Source organism: Triticum urartu, chromosome 3A (assembly GCF_056163025.1).
Source record: "Triticum urartu cultivar PI428250 chromosome 3A, HENAU_Tu73, whole genome shotgun sequence".
In the NCBI taxonomy this organism is placed as follows: domain Eukaryota; kingdom Viridiplantae; phylum Streptophyta; class Magnoliopsida; order Poales; family Poaceae; genus Triticum; species Triticum urartu.
Window position 1 is genome coordinate 743,999,296 of NC_141875.1, and position 9,056 is coordinate 744,008,351.

The 9,056-nt window shown below is 43.8% G+C and overlaps 1 long non-coding RNA gene across 1 annotated transcript; it reads right to left on the minus strand.

The window, feature by feature from the left end:
* Positions 1–2,202: 2,202 nt before the first annotated feature.
* Positions 2,203–2,641, minus strand: LOC147982576 (uncharacterized). The gene is made up of 2 exons (XR_015617864.1): positions 2,558–2,641; positions 2,203–2,428 (listed from the first exon to the last, which is right to left on the minus strand). It is a non-coding gene; the product is annotated as an uncharacterized LOC147982576 (long non-coding RNA).
* Between the last annotated feature and the right edge of the window lie 6,415 nt (positions 2,642–9,056).

The window sequence follows — 9,056 nt, forward strand, 5'->3', positions numbered from 1 at the left end:
GGCACCAATTAGGCTAATGCCACTGGCTCCGAAGGCAACATGCATATGTAGGAGAAATTGTATATAGCTATACATGTGTGTATGTGTGAATTAATATGGTGGTTTGTGAGACACTGATGATATATATATATATATATATGATTGGTTCTACTAGAAATTCTATTTATATATATATATAACATGTACAATGTGTAGTATTGTAAAATACCAGCAAACGAAAAAGAATTAAAATGGAAAACACAAAATTAAATGAAAAAGAAATCATAAAATCAAACCCCCCCCCCCAAACATTTTAGTACCAGTTGGTGTTACCAACCGGTACTAAAGAGCTCCCGGCCCCCGGAGCTGGCTTGTGCCACGTGGTTGCCCTTTAGCACCGGTTCGTGCTGAACCGGTACTAAAGGGGGGGGGGGGGTCTTTAGTGCCCACACTTTAGTGCCGGTTATGGAACCGGCACTAAAGGGCCTTACGAACCGGTGCTATTGCCCGGTTCTGCACTAGTGTGTACGGAGCCGGTATGAATGTGATCTTGTGATAAAGGACTATGTCTTGTTGGATGACAAGAAAAAAAGTGTGGCAGCTGACGGTAAATAATTAAGTAGTCTCAGTTATTCATTATTCAATTCAATGCATTTATTTTCAAGGAGTTATGTTTCTAAACGGTGTCACTTCAATGTTGCAAACTAAGTATTGTGTGGAACATCAAACCTCAGTTGAGTCGCCAGTAAGGTTTTCTGACCCACCTACCAAGGTATGCAATCTTTTTAAGGTAAGGACCCGATGACGATGCCCCCGACTATTCGTGTGGTAGGCGTTGGATATCTTGTAAAGTGGGTCACACATTTTTCTGAAGACCCCGAGGTAAAAGAAAGAAAATGATAGAATATTAGAAATAGTCGATGCCAAAGTAAGGAGACTGAAAGAAGACTTGGAGAAGGATTTACATGCCAAAGAAAAAGCCATGGCAAATGCCCAAATTACCAAAATGTGGTCGATATAGTTGAAGCCATAAACATCATTATCGCATCAGGGCATCCAATCCAGCACTACCAACCCAGATCTTCTCGGTGCTAGACAACATGAACTTGCATAGGGAGCCGTATCCTGATCAAGCACCTCATAGTAGCCCATCCGGGCCAGAGAATGTCAACAACTGATATAGACGCCCTTACGGTAATCATTATCGCCGCCTCTACATGCACACACCTTTTTTCATGGTATGATTTTCTTGTTCCAATCTCAAACTTTGACGAGGCAAACTTGATTCACCCTCAAACATCCCGTGGACTCTCCTAGTCGTGGCAAACGACCAACTAGTGGAGGTTGCATAAGGTATTATCGTTGTCCCCAAAGAGAAAATTATGCACAATGTTCTGTTGCCGGACAACTTCAATAGGGTGGGAGTGTGTTTTGTGTTTTGAGGTTTCGAAGATGTGAACCCTATTGAGCAGCCTCAAGGGGCAGATGAGGGAACACACTAGCCTCATACAGTGTAACAGTTGGCAACTTATGTGGCTAAGACACATATCCTTTTGGGGGCACACTCCCCGCACCAAACACCCTCGCCGCCGATGCTCCGTACCAATGCCCTTTCATTGGGACCGACTCCTTTGGGCCAGTATAGTGAAGGAGTTCCAAATCAGGACAACATGGTGGCAAACGATCTAGCCGCTAACAATGATGATGTCCTTATCTACTACAGTGAGTTTGGACGCAAAGATTTCAATTTTTATTTGAATGATGAAATGTGTGATGAAGGCATGACTATTGCAGTTACTAACCCTAGCGTTTCTTAGACTCTGTTTAACACATCGGAACAGATTATACTCAAGGTGCTCAACGTTCATGCAAGCCGATGGTGACCCGACACACCTTGAAAGGGTCGGTCCGAGAAGCTCTCGCATGTGCCCCAGCTCCTCAACCCAAAAAAGGGAGGAAGCCGTGGTCTCATAATACGGATTACACGAACACGACGGATGCTGGGAGTCAGCTAGTGGTTCAGAAGAGACCAAAACCGGTTGAGTAGAAGATTGGGGATAGTCCTGCTGTGTCCCCAGGTTGTATATGGTTGTTCATAAACTTTTTGGACATGTACGGGTCCATACAAACATAAAATCACCCATTATAATACTACACACAACAGAATAAAATCAAATTACAATAACATCCAAAATTAGTGATCACATACATTCTCACATTCAATTGAGAATAATATTTTATTACTGGCTCACATCATTGCCCATTGTTTTACATCATGGCAAAGAGTAATGCTAGACGCAGAGGAGGCAAGAACAATTAGTATAATAAGGTCTGACGGGCTTGCAATCTGCTTCCTTGACGAGTTTCCCATATATAGATGTGCATGTACTCAGGCAAGTATAAAATGCGCACAGAGTGGCCCCATAAGCAATTTGCGTTTTGCAATTTTCTGTAGGCAAGAAGATAAATCATTGAAAGAAGTTCAAATTGAGGAACAAAGAAACTCGTGCATGTCAACTACCAATATTACTATCCTCTAATCGGCAGGAAAATAGGTACATGAAAATCCATTTCGTACCAGCATAAGTGGAATTTCCTAGCAGCAGAAGCACCATAAGACAAAGAAGAATTGGTTTCCGCTCCATAATATCATTCACAAACTTCTTCTCGGTTGTTTTTGAGGTCCGGAAGATGCCGGGTTATATTTATAGGCTTGTAGCTAGAGAACATTTACTCCATGTTCAATCAAATAAGATCACAAAGATTTCCATATCAGTGTCTTAAATTTGTACAAGTCATTCTATCTTCATGATGACATCCATTTAATGTTATCATAGTAGTAGTAATTAATGATTTGTGATTTGTGAATGACACGTGTCATCCATCAGGATGGGTCTCACCTACTAACCGTGAGACCTGATTTCATATAATTTTTTTCCGTCTATATCTATGCTTATATATATTTGGGAGATACTCTAAACTATGCACCACTATATTTGACCGGATCAAATCTATGGTGTTAAATAAAGAAATCTCCTATAATTTGATGAGTCTGATTAGTACTAACACAGAGAGGTGTACCTTGCTGGTTCTGGGTCGTAGTTTAACATCGAGATGTGTGATTAGACACACATGTGTAATTATAGGAAAGCATTAGGTCATCTTCAATGCTGACTCCCAAATTTACTCCCTCATCCGTCCGCCCACGGACAGGGGGCCTGTCCGCGGACACGAATCCGAGAAGCCGGCCATCCAATGTTGTCTGCATAAGTCCGGTTACATTTTGGAAAAAAAATTGAACAAATCTAATGCATGTTTGAATGCACCTGACAATACAGATGTTTTCTTACATAAAAACGGGCACTTTTCATCTAAATCAAAGCAAATTCATTTCATTTAGACATGTTTCAATTGGACTGGACTATAAACCAAGACTAAAATGACCGCCACGCCCGTTCCCTATCTCTGGATGGCCATGAGCTGCGAAAAATGAAGCCCCACCTCCTCCACAGCAATGAGCCCTGGGAACTAAAGTTATCCGCCTCCTCCGCGGCCAGAGCTGGCGATGTCCTCGTCATCCTCATTGTCGCAAAACACATCATCCACCGCGTCACCCATCTCCTTGTAGGCAGCCTGTAAATCTACCTGATACTGGATATAACTCAAGCGATCGCGGCGGATTTCGCAGGTGGTGCGGTAGGAGTCGTCTAGTGCTTCCTGCTCGGCCATGTACATGCTCGGCGCTATGATGGTGTCGGCGATGAGTAGCACTTCTGTGCGCCAGCTCTCGTCGAGGAGTCGGAGGTTGTAGGGCTGGCCGGCCAGCTCCCGATCGTGTACTACCATGTCCTTGTGGTGGGCACGGGCCTCGCCCATGGTGATGCCGACATGAAACGACGAGGAGGGTGGTGCCAACTTGTCCTCGGTTGCGTCCTCCAATTGGATGTCCGCAGTGCCGACCTCTGTCTGCCTGCCTGCCTACCTACTAGGTGCAATGACGACAATCTCTTTTTTCTGATCAGACGAGAGGCTATTCTAGACGGCACTGGAGCTCGAGGAAGGCATGGTGCAGAGCGGAGGAAGGGAGCGGAGGATGATGGATGCGGCTATGGCCGGGCCTGCGGTTTATATGGCGAGGAGATGGCAGCGCGATCGGCGACGTCATTAATGGCAGGCGGCAAACAAACATATGGGTGGCGTCGGCTCCTGTTCCTCGGCGTTCACATGGATATTTAATGTAGGTAGGTGGATGGACGGATTGTCGTTTGAACGGGGGGCAACCGCATGCACCTGGGAGGAACGAGGCGGTGCTCTCAGACGGCAAGCCACTTCAATGCTTGTGTATTGTGAGAGGTCGTGTCGCTTTGAGCCGGCATGAATGCGGCACTGGTGCTCTGGAGCTGAGCTGGCCTTTTCGGGTGGAAACACGCGTACGTGGGTTTAAATTTTTTTTGTGGGCCAGGGTAGTCATGAGCAAGACGGCCCCATGTACTGAGGAATTTTCCCCTCTAGACTGCAATTCTATAATTTGAAATAAAGCACTTTTACGAGTGCAAAAGAAAAATAGTAATAATGATAACGTTTTGGGGACGATGGAATACACCAGTTTGCTTGTTCCCGTAAAAAAATAAAAGAGGGGCTTAAGTTTTTCAGAAAACATTCGACGCTGTTTATGACAAAGGTTGATAAGTTCTTTGGATGAGATTTGCCTGCTCCCTGCTTATATGCCCATCCGTGCTTCCGCATACGTGGCTTGATTTGATTGAAACAAAATTAAGCTCGGTCTCACCCCCTTAAAATCAGGGGGGAGATGATTAGATTAGAATGGAAAAAGGAAAAAAGACAGCCGTAGGATGAAGTGAGAGCACGGATGGAAGCATGGGAAGGAAGCAGGCAAACCGGATCCGAGTTCTTGATGCTAGGGCTGGAAAAAAAGCTCGAAGCTCGCGAGCTAAACGAGTAGCTCGTGACTCGACTCGAATCGACTCGAACTCGAAGAATAACGAGCCGAGCCGAGCTTTAATTTAAGATCATTTACATACCAAGTTAAACGAGCCGATCTCATGAGTACTCGGGTAACTCGTTAAGCTCGATAAAAAAATCAATGTTTTTTAGGGATAGTAAAATACAGCCTCTAAACACCTTGCGTCCCAGCACAAGGCCCAGCCGCTCAAGGCCGAGCCACCCAGGGGACTCACACGTACAAGGCCACATATGCACATGTTAAATTCTTAGTTAATCTTTTTATCGTATTTGTAAGGTCTAATGTTCATATCTTTAACGAGCTTAACAAGTTAAACGAGCCAGCTCGCGAGTTATACGAGTCGAGCCAATCTTAGATTTGAGCTCGTTATAGTAACGAGTCGAGTCGAGCTAGCTCGTTAATGAAACGAGCTTTAGCAAGTCGAGTCGAGCTGGCTCGACTCGGCTCGAATTCCACCCCTACTTGATGCTATTCCTTGAAAATATGAAAGAAAGGTTGCCTAGAAATCTTGCATTTGCAAAATCTGTTGAGATCTCCGTACGTATACCTTGTACATTCGGTTCCTATAGCGAAACCATGAAGCGACCAACACACGCTTCTTTTTCCTTTTTTTTTCCTTTTTTTGAGTTGACCAGTGACCAACACACATCTCGGTCTACCAGATGCCGCTGTCAGCAGGGAAGAGCATGTATCAACTACTAAGAACAAATATTTATGAGATGAAACCATAAATATCAATCTGCCAAAAATATCGATGAACGTACATGTTAGGGCCCTTGCCTAACCAGCCCACCTACAGGGCCTGTCGTTGGGCCAACACATCGGGCCAACACATGGGCCTAGTTGCAAGCTACATATACCTGGAAGGAGTCCACGAGCGAAGTATCCAATGGATCACGGGCGAACCAGGCGGCGGCTACCTTCCTCTCTTCTCCTACCTCTGCTCCTCCCTGTTCATCCTTGTTCCTCCTGATACTTGTATTCAGTTGTAATTACTACACCAAATTATTCCTCTATGAGGGATAGCTACCTAAGAAAGAGAGATCCCCAACTATTCTCTTACATCTGGTATTAGAGCCAGCATCGCCATGACTTCCTGAGGGGCTTCTCAGGGGGATGGGATGTTAAGGCTGCTGCAGGCCGGTGAAGCTCCAGAGCCGGGTCCATGCCGATCTGTGACAAAAGGGCTACGTCGAGCTGGACGGTGGCTTCCTGGCCCAATACGCTATGGTTGCTGAAGAGTTGAGGAACCTCATACTCACATGGGCAGCCCACGCCGACGAACAGACGCCTGTTTTGTTGTTTTATCATCTTCCTCTACAAAACCCATATATCAGATTTGATCCGTCTGTTAGGAGCTAATTTGCCTACAGTTCGTTCTAAAAAAGTTCCTGAGGGGCTTCTCAGGGGATGGGATGTTAAGGCTGATGTAGGCCGGTGAAGCTCCAGAGCCGGGTCCGTGCCGATCTGTGACAAAAGGGCTACGTCGAGCTGGACGGTGGCTTCCTGGCCCAATACGTTGTGGTTGCTGAAGAGTTGAGGAACCTCACACTCACATGGGCAGCCCACGCCGACGAACAGCCTCCTGTTTTGTAGTTTTATCATCTTCCTCTACAGAACCCATATACCAGATTTGATCCGTCTGGTAGGAGCTAATTTGCCTATAGTTCGTTCTAAAAAAGTTAGCTAGTTCGTTTGTGGGTATGTCTTGAACCTCTTAATTTCTCTGAGCTACTGCATGTTCTTGTTTTAACTTGTCACTTTCGCTTTGGTAGACCTCCCTAAACACAACAACGGTTGTGATTACCTCATACCTCTTCATAATGAAGGACATGATGGTTGTTTTCTGAAAGTATGTTGTTCGTATTAATATTTTCGATACACGGTCTGTGTACAAACGAGCGCGCGCACAACTGGGCCAGCCCACAAGGCGATAGGCCACTTGCCATTCAAAGCAAGACATAAAAATCCTGGAGAAAAGGGATAGCTACCTAAGAAAGAGAGATCCCCAACTATACTCTTACATCTGGTATTAGAGCCGGCATCGCCATGCCTTCCTGAGGGGCTTCTCAGGGGGATGGGATGTTAAGGCTGCTGTAGGCCGGTGAAGCTCCAGAGCCGGGTCTGTGTCGATCTGTGACAAAAGGGCTACGTCGAGCTGGACGGTGGCTTCCTGGCCCAATACGTTGTGGTTGCTGAAGAGTTGAGGAACCTCATACTCACATGGGCAGCCCACGCCGACGAACAGCCGTCTATTTTGTAGTTTTATCATCTTCCTCTACAGAACCCATATACCAGATTTAATCCGTCTGTTAGGAGCTAATTTGCCTACAGTTCGTTCTAAAAAAGTTAGGTAGTTCGTTTGTGGGTATGTCTTGAACCTCTTAATTTCTCTGAGCTACTGCATGTTCTTGTTTTAACTTGTTACTTCCGCGTTGGTAGACCTCCCTAAACACAACAACGGTTGTGATTACCTCATACCTCTTCATAATGAAGGACATGATGGTTGTTTTCTGAAAGTATGTTGTTCGTATTAATATTTTCGATACACGGTCTGTGTACAAACGAGCTGGGCCAGCCCACAAGGCGATAGGCCACTTGCCATTCAAAGCAAGACATAAAAATCCTGGAAAAAAGGGTCAAGTTCGCTCGTGGAATCGAGCTCGTTACCTCGTCCTCCAGAATGCACAGTCTACCACTCCAGTACGCTGCCAATTGTTATTTAAATAGCACAAAGTATATAAGAACACACTAGGCCGGTGCTCAAAACCAATCCATCGACCCATTAATCCCTTAAGAAATAGTTCGTTTTATTCACACTCGATCTAGCAACCTCTCCAATAATAAAGCTTGTAAAAAAACATAGGCGACCAGCTAGACAGTACAAGTTTTTTATAGTTAGATGAAGTGCAATAGCCTTTATGACTTCAAATTTCTATAAGTATATAAATTATTAATTGTAGGCTTCCTACCATTGTGGAGATACTTTCTAAAATGCCAAAACGCCTCATTCACTTGAGGCATGTGAGGAAACACCTTTGTTGTTTCTAGCCGTTTCATCAAAATGCCTAAAAAAATATTAAGGCTAATAAAAAGAACACCTCGAAATACTTTTTATGCACGCAGCCTGCCATAGAAGACAACTTGATCCAGTCAGAAGTTTTTTCTCTAACAACATAGGGCCATCTTAGATTTTGACACAGGGACCTCAATTTTGATAGACCAGCCTAGGGCCACACGAACACTCCAGCTCCAAGGAGGACAAACATTCATCAATTTGAAAACAAAAATCACAAATTTGACAAAGAAGCTCGCAAAATTGAAAAAAGTTCATTGGTTTAAAAACAAGTTCATGAATTTGAAAAAATAACACAAATTAAATACTTTATTGACAGGAGGCGTCTGACTGCGCCGATTCACCATCATGCACGAAAACAGGGAAAAATAGAATAATAGTTTGAAGTACTTGTTTAAATTATGATTTTAAAAATATTTTTCAAACATGACATGGATGCCTACCATGAGCATGCCATCTGGCATAAGTTGAGGTCATTTAATGAATGTCCAAAAAGACACCATGTTCAATGGAGGGTGTTCGCACAAAAGGCTCCATCTGAGAGCATGTTGTTTCCTGACATCCTTGAAATGGTTCCATTTTTTTCCATGGTGTTGTATGACCAATTCAAGGCACCATGTCAATTTGTGTTCGTTTTTGATAAATTTTGTATTTTCTAAAGATTTCTCGGTAAAATAAATGGACAAATGGCCGGACGTGTCACAACTTGCATATTGTGTCAAAAATCGTTCAAATCTGACACGAATGCCTACCATGGGCATGTCCACCTGCTTGCAAGATTTGTGGTTATTTCAAGTGTTCAAAAATAGATCATATTCACGTACTCCCTCCGTCCGTGAATAAGTGTACATCTAGCTTTTTTTCAAAGTCAAAGTTTTAAAATTTTGACCAACTTTATAGAAAATAATAGTACCATATATGACATCAAATTGGTATATTACCAAAGTACATTTCAAAACGGATCTAGTGATACTAATTTAGTTCCATAAATGCTTTTACTTTTTCCTAGAAAGTTGG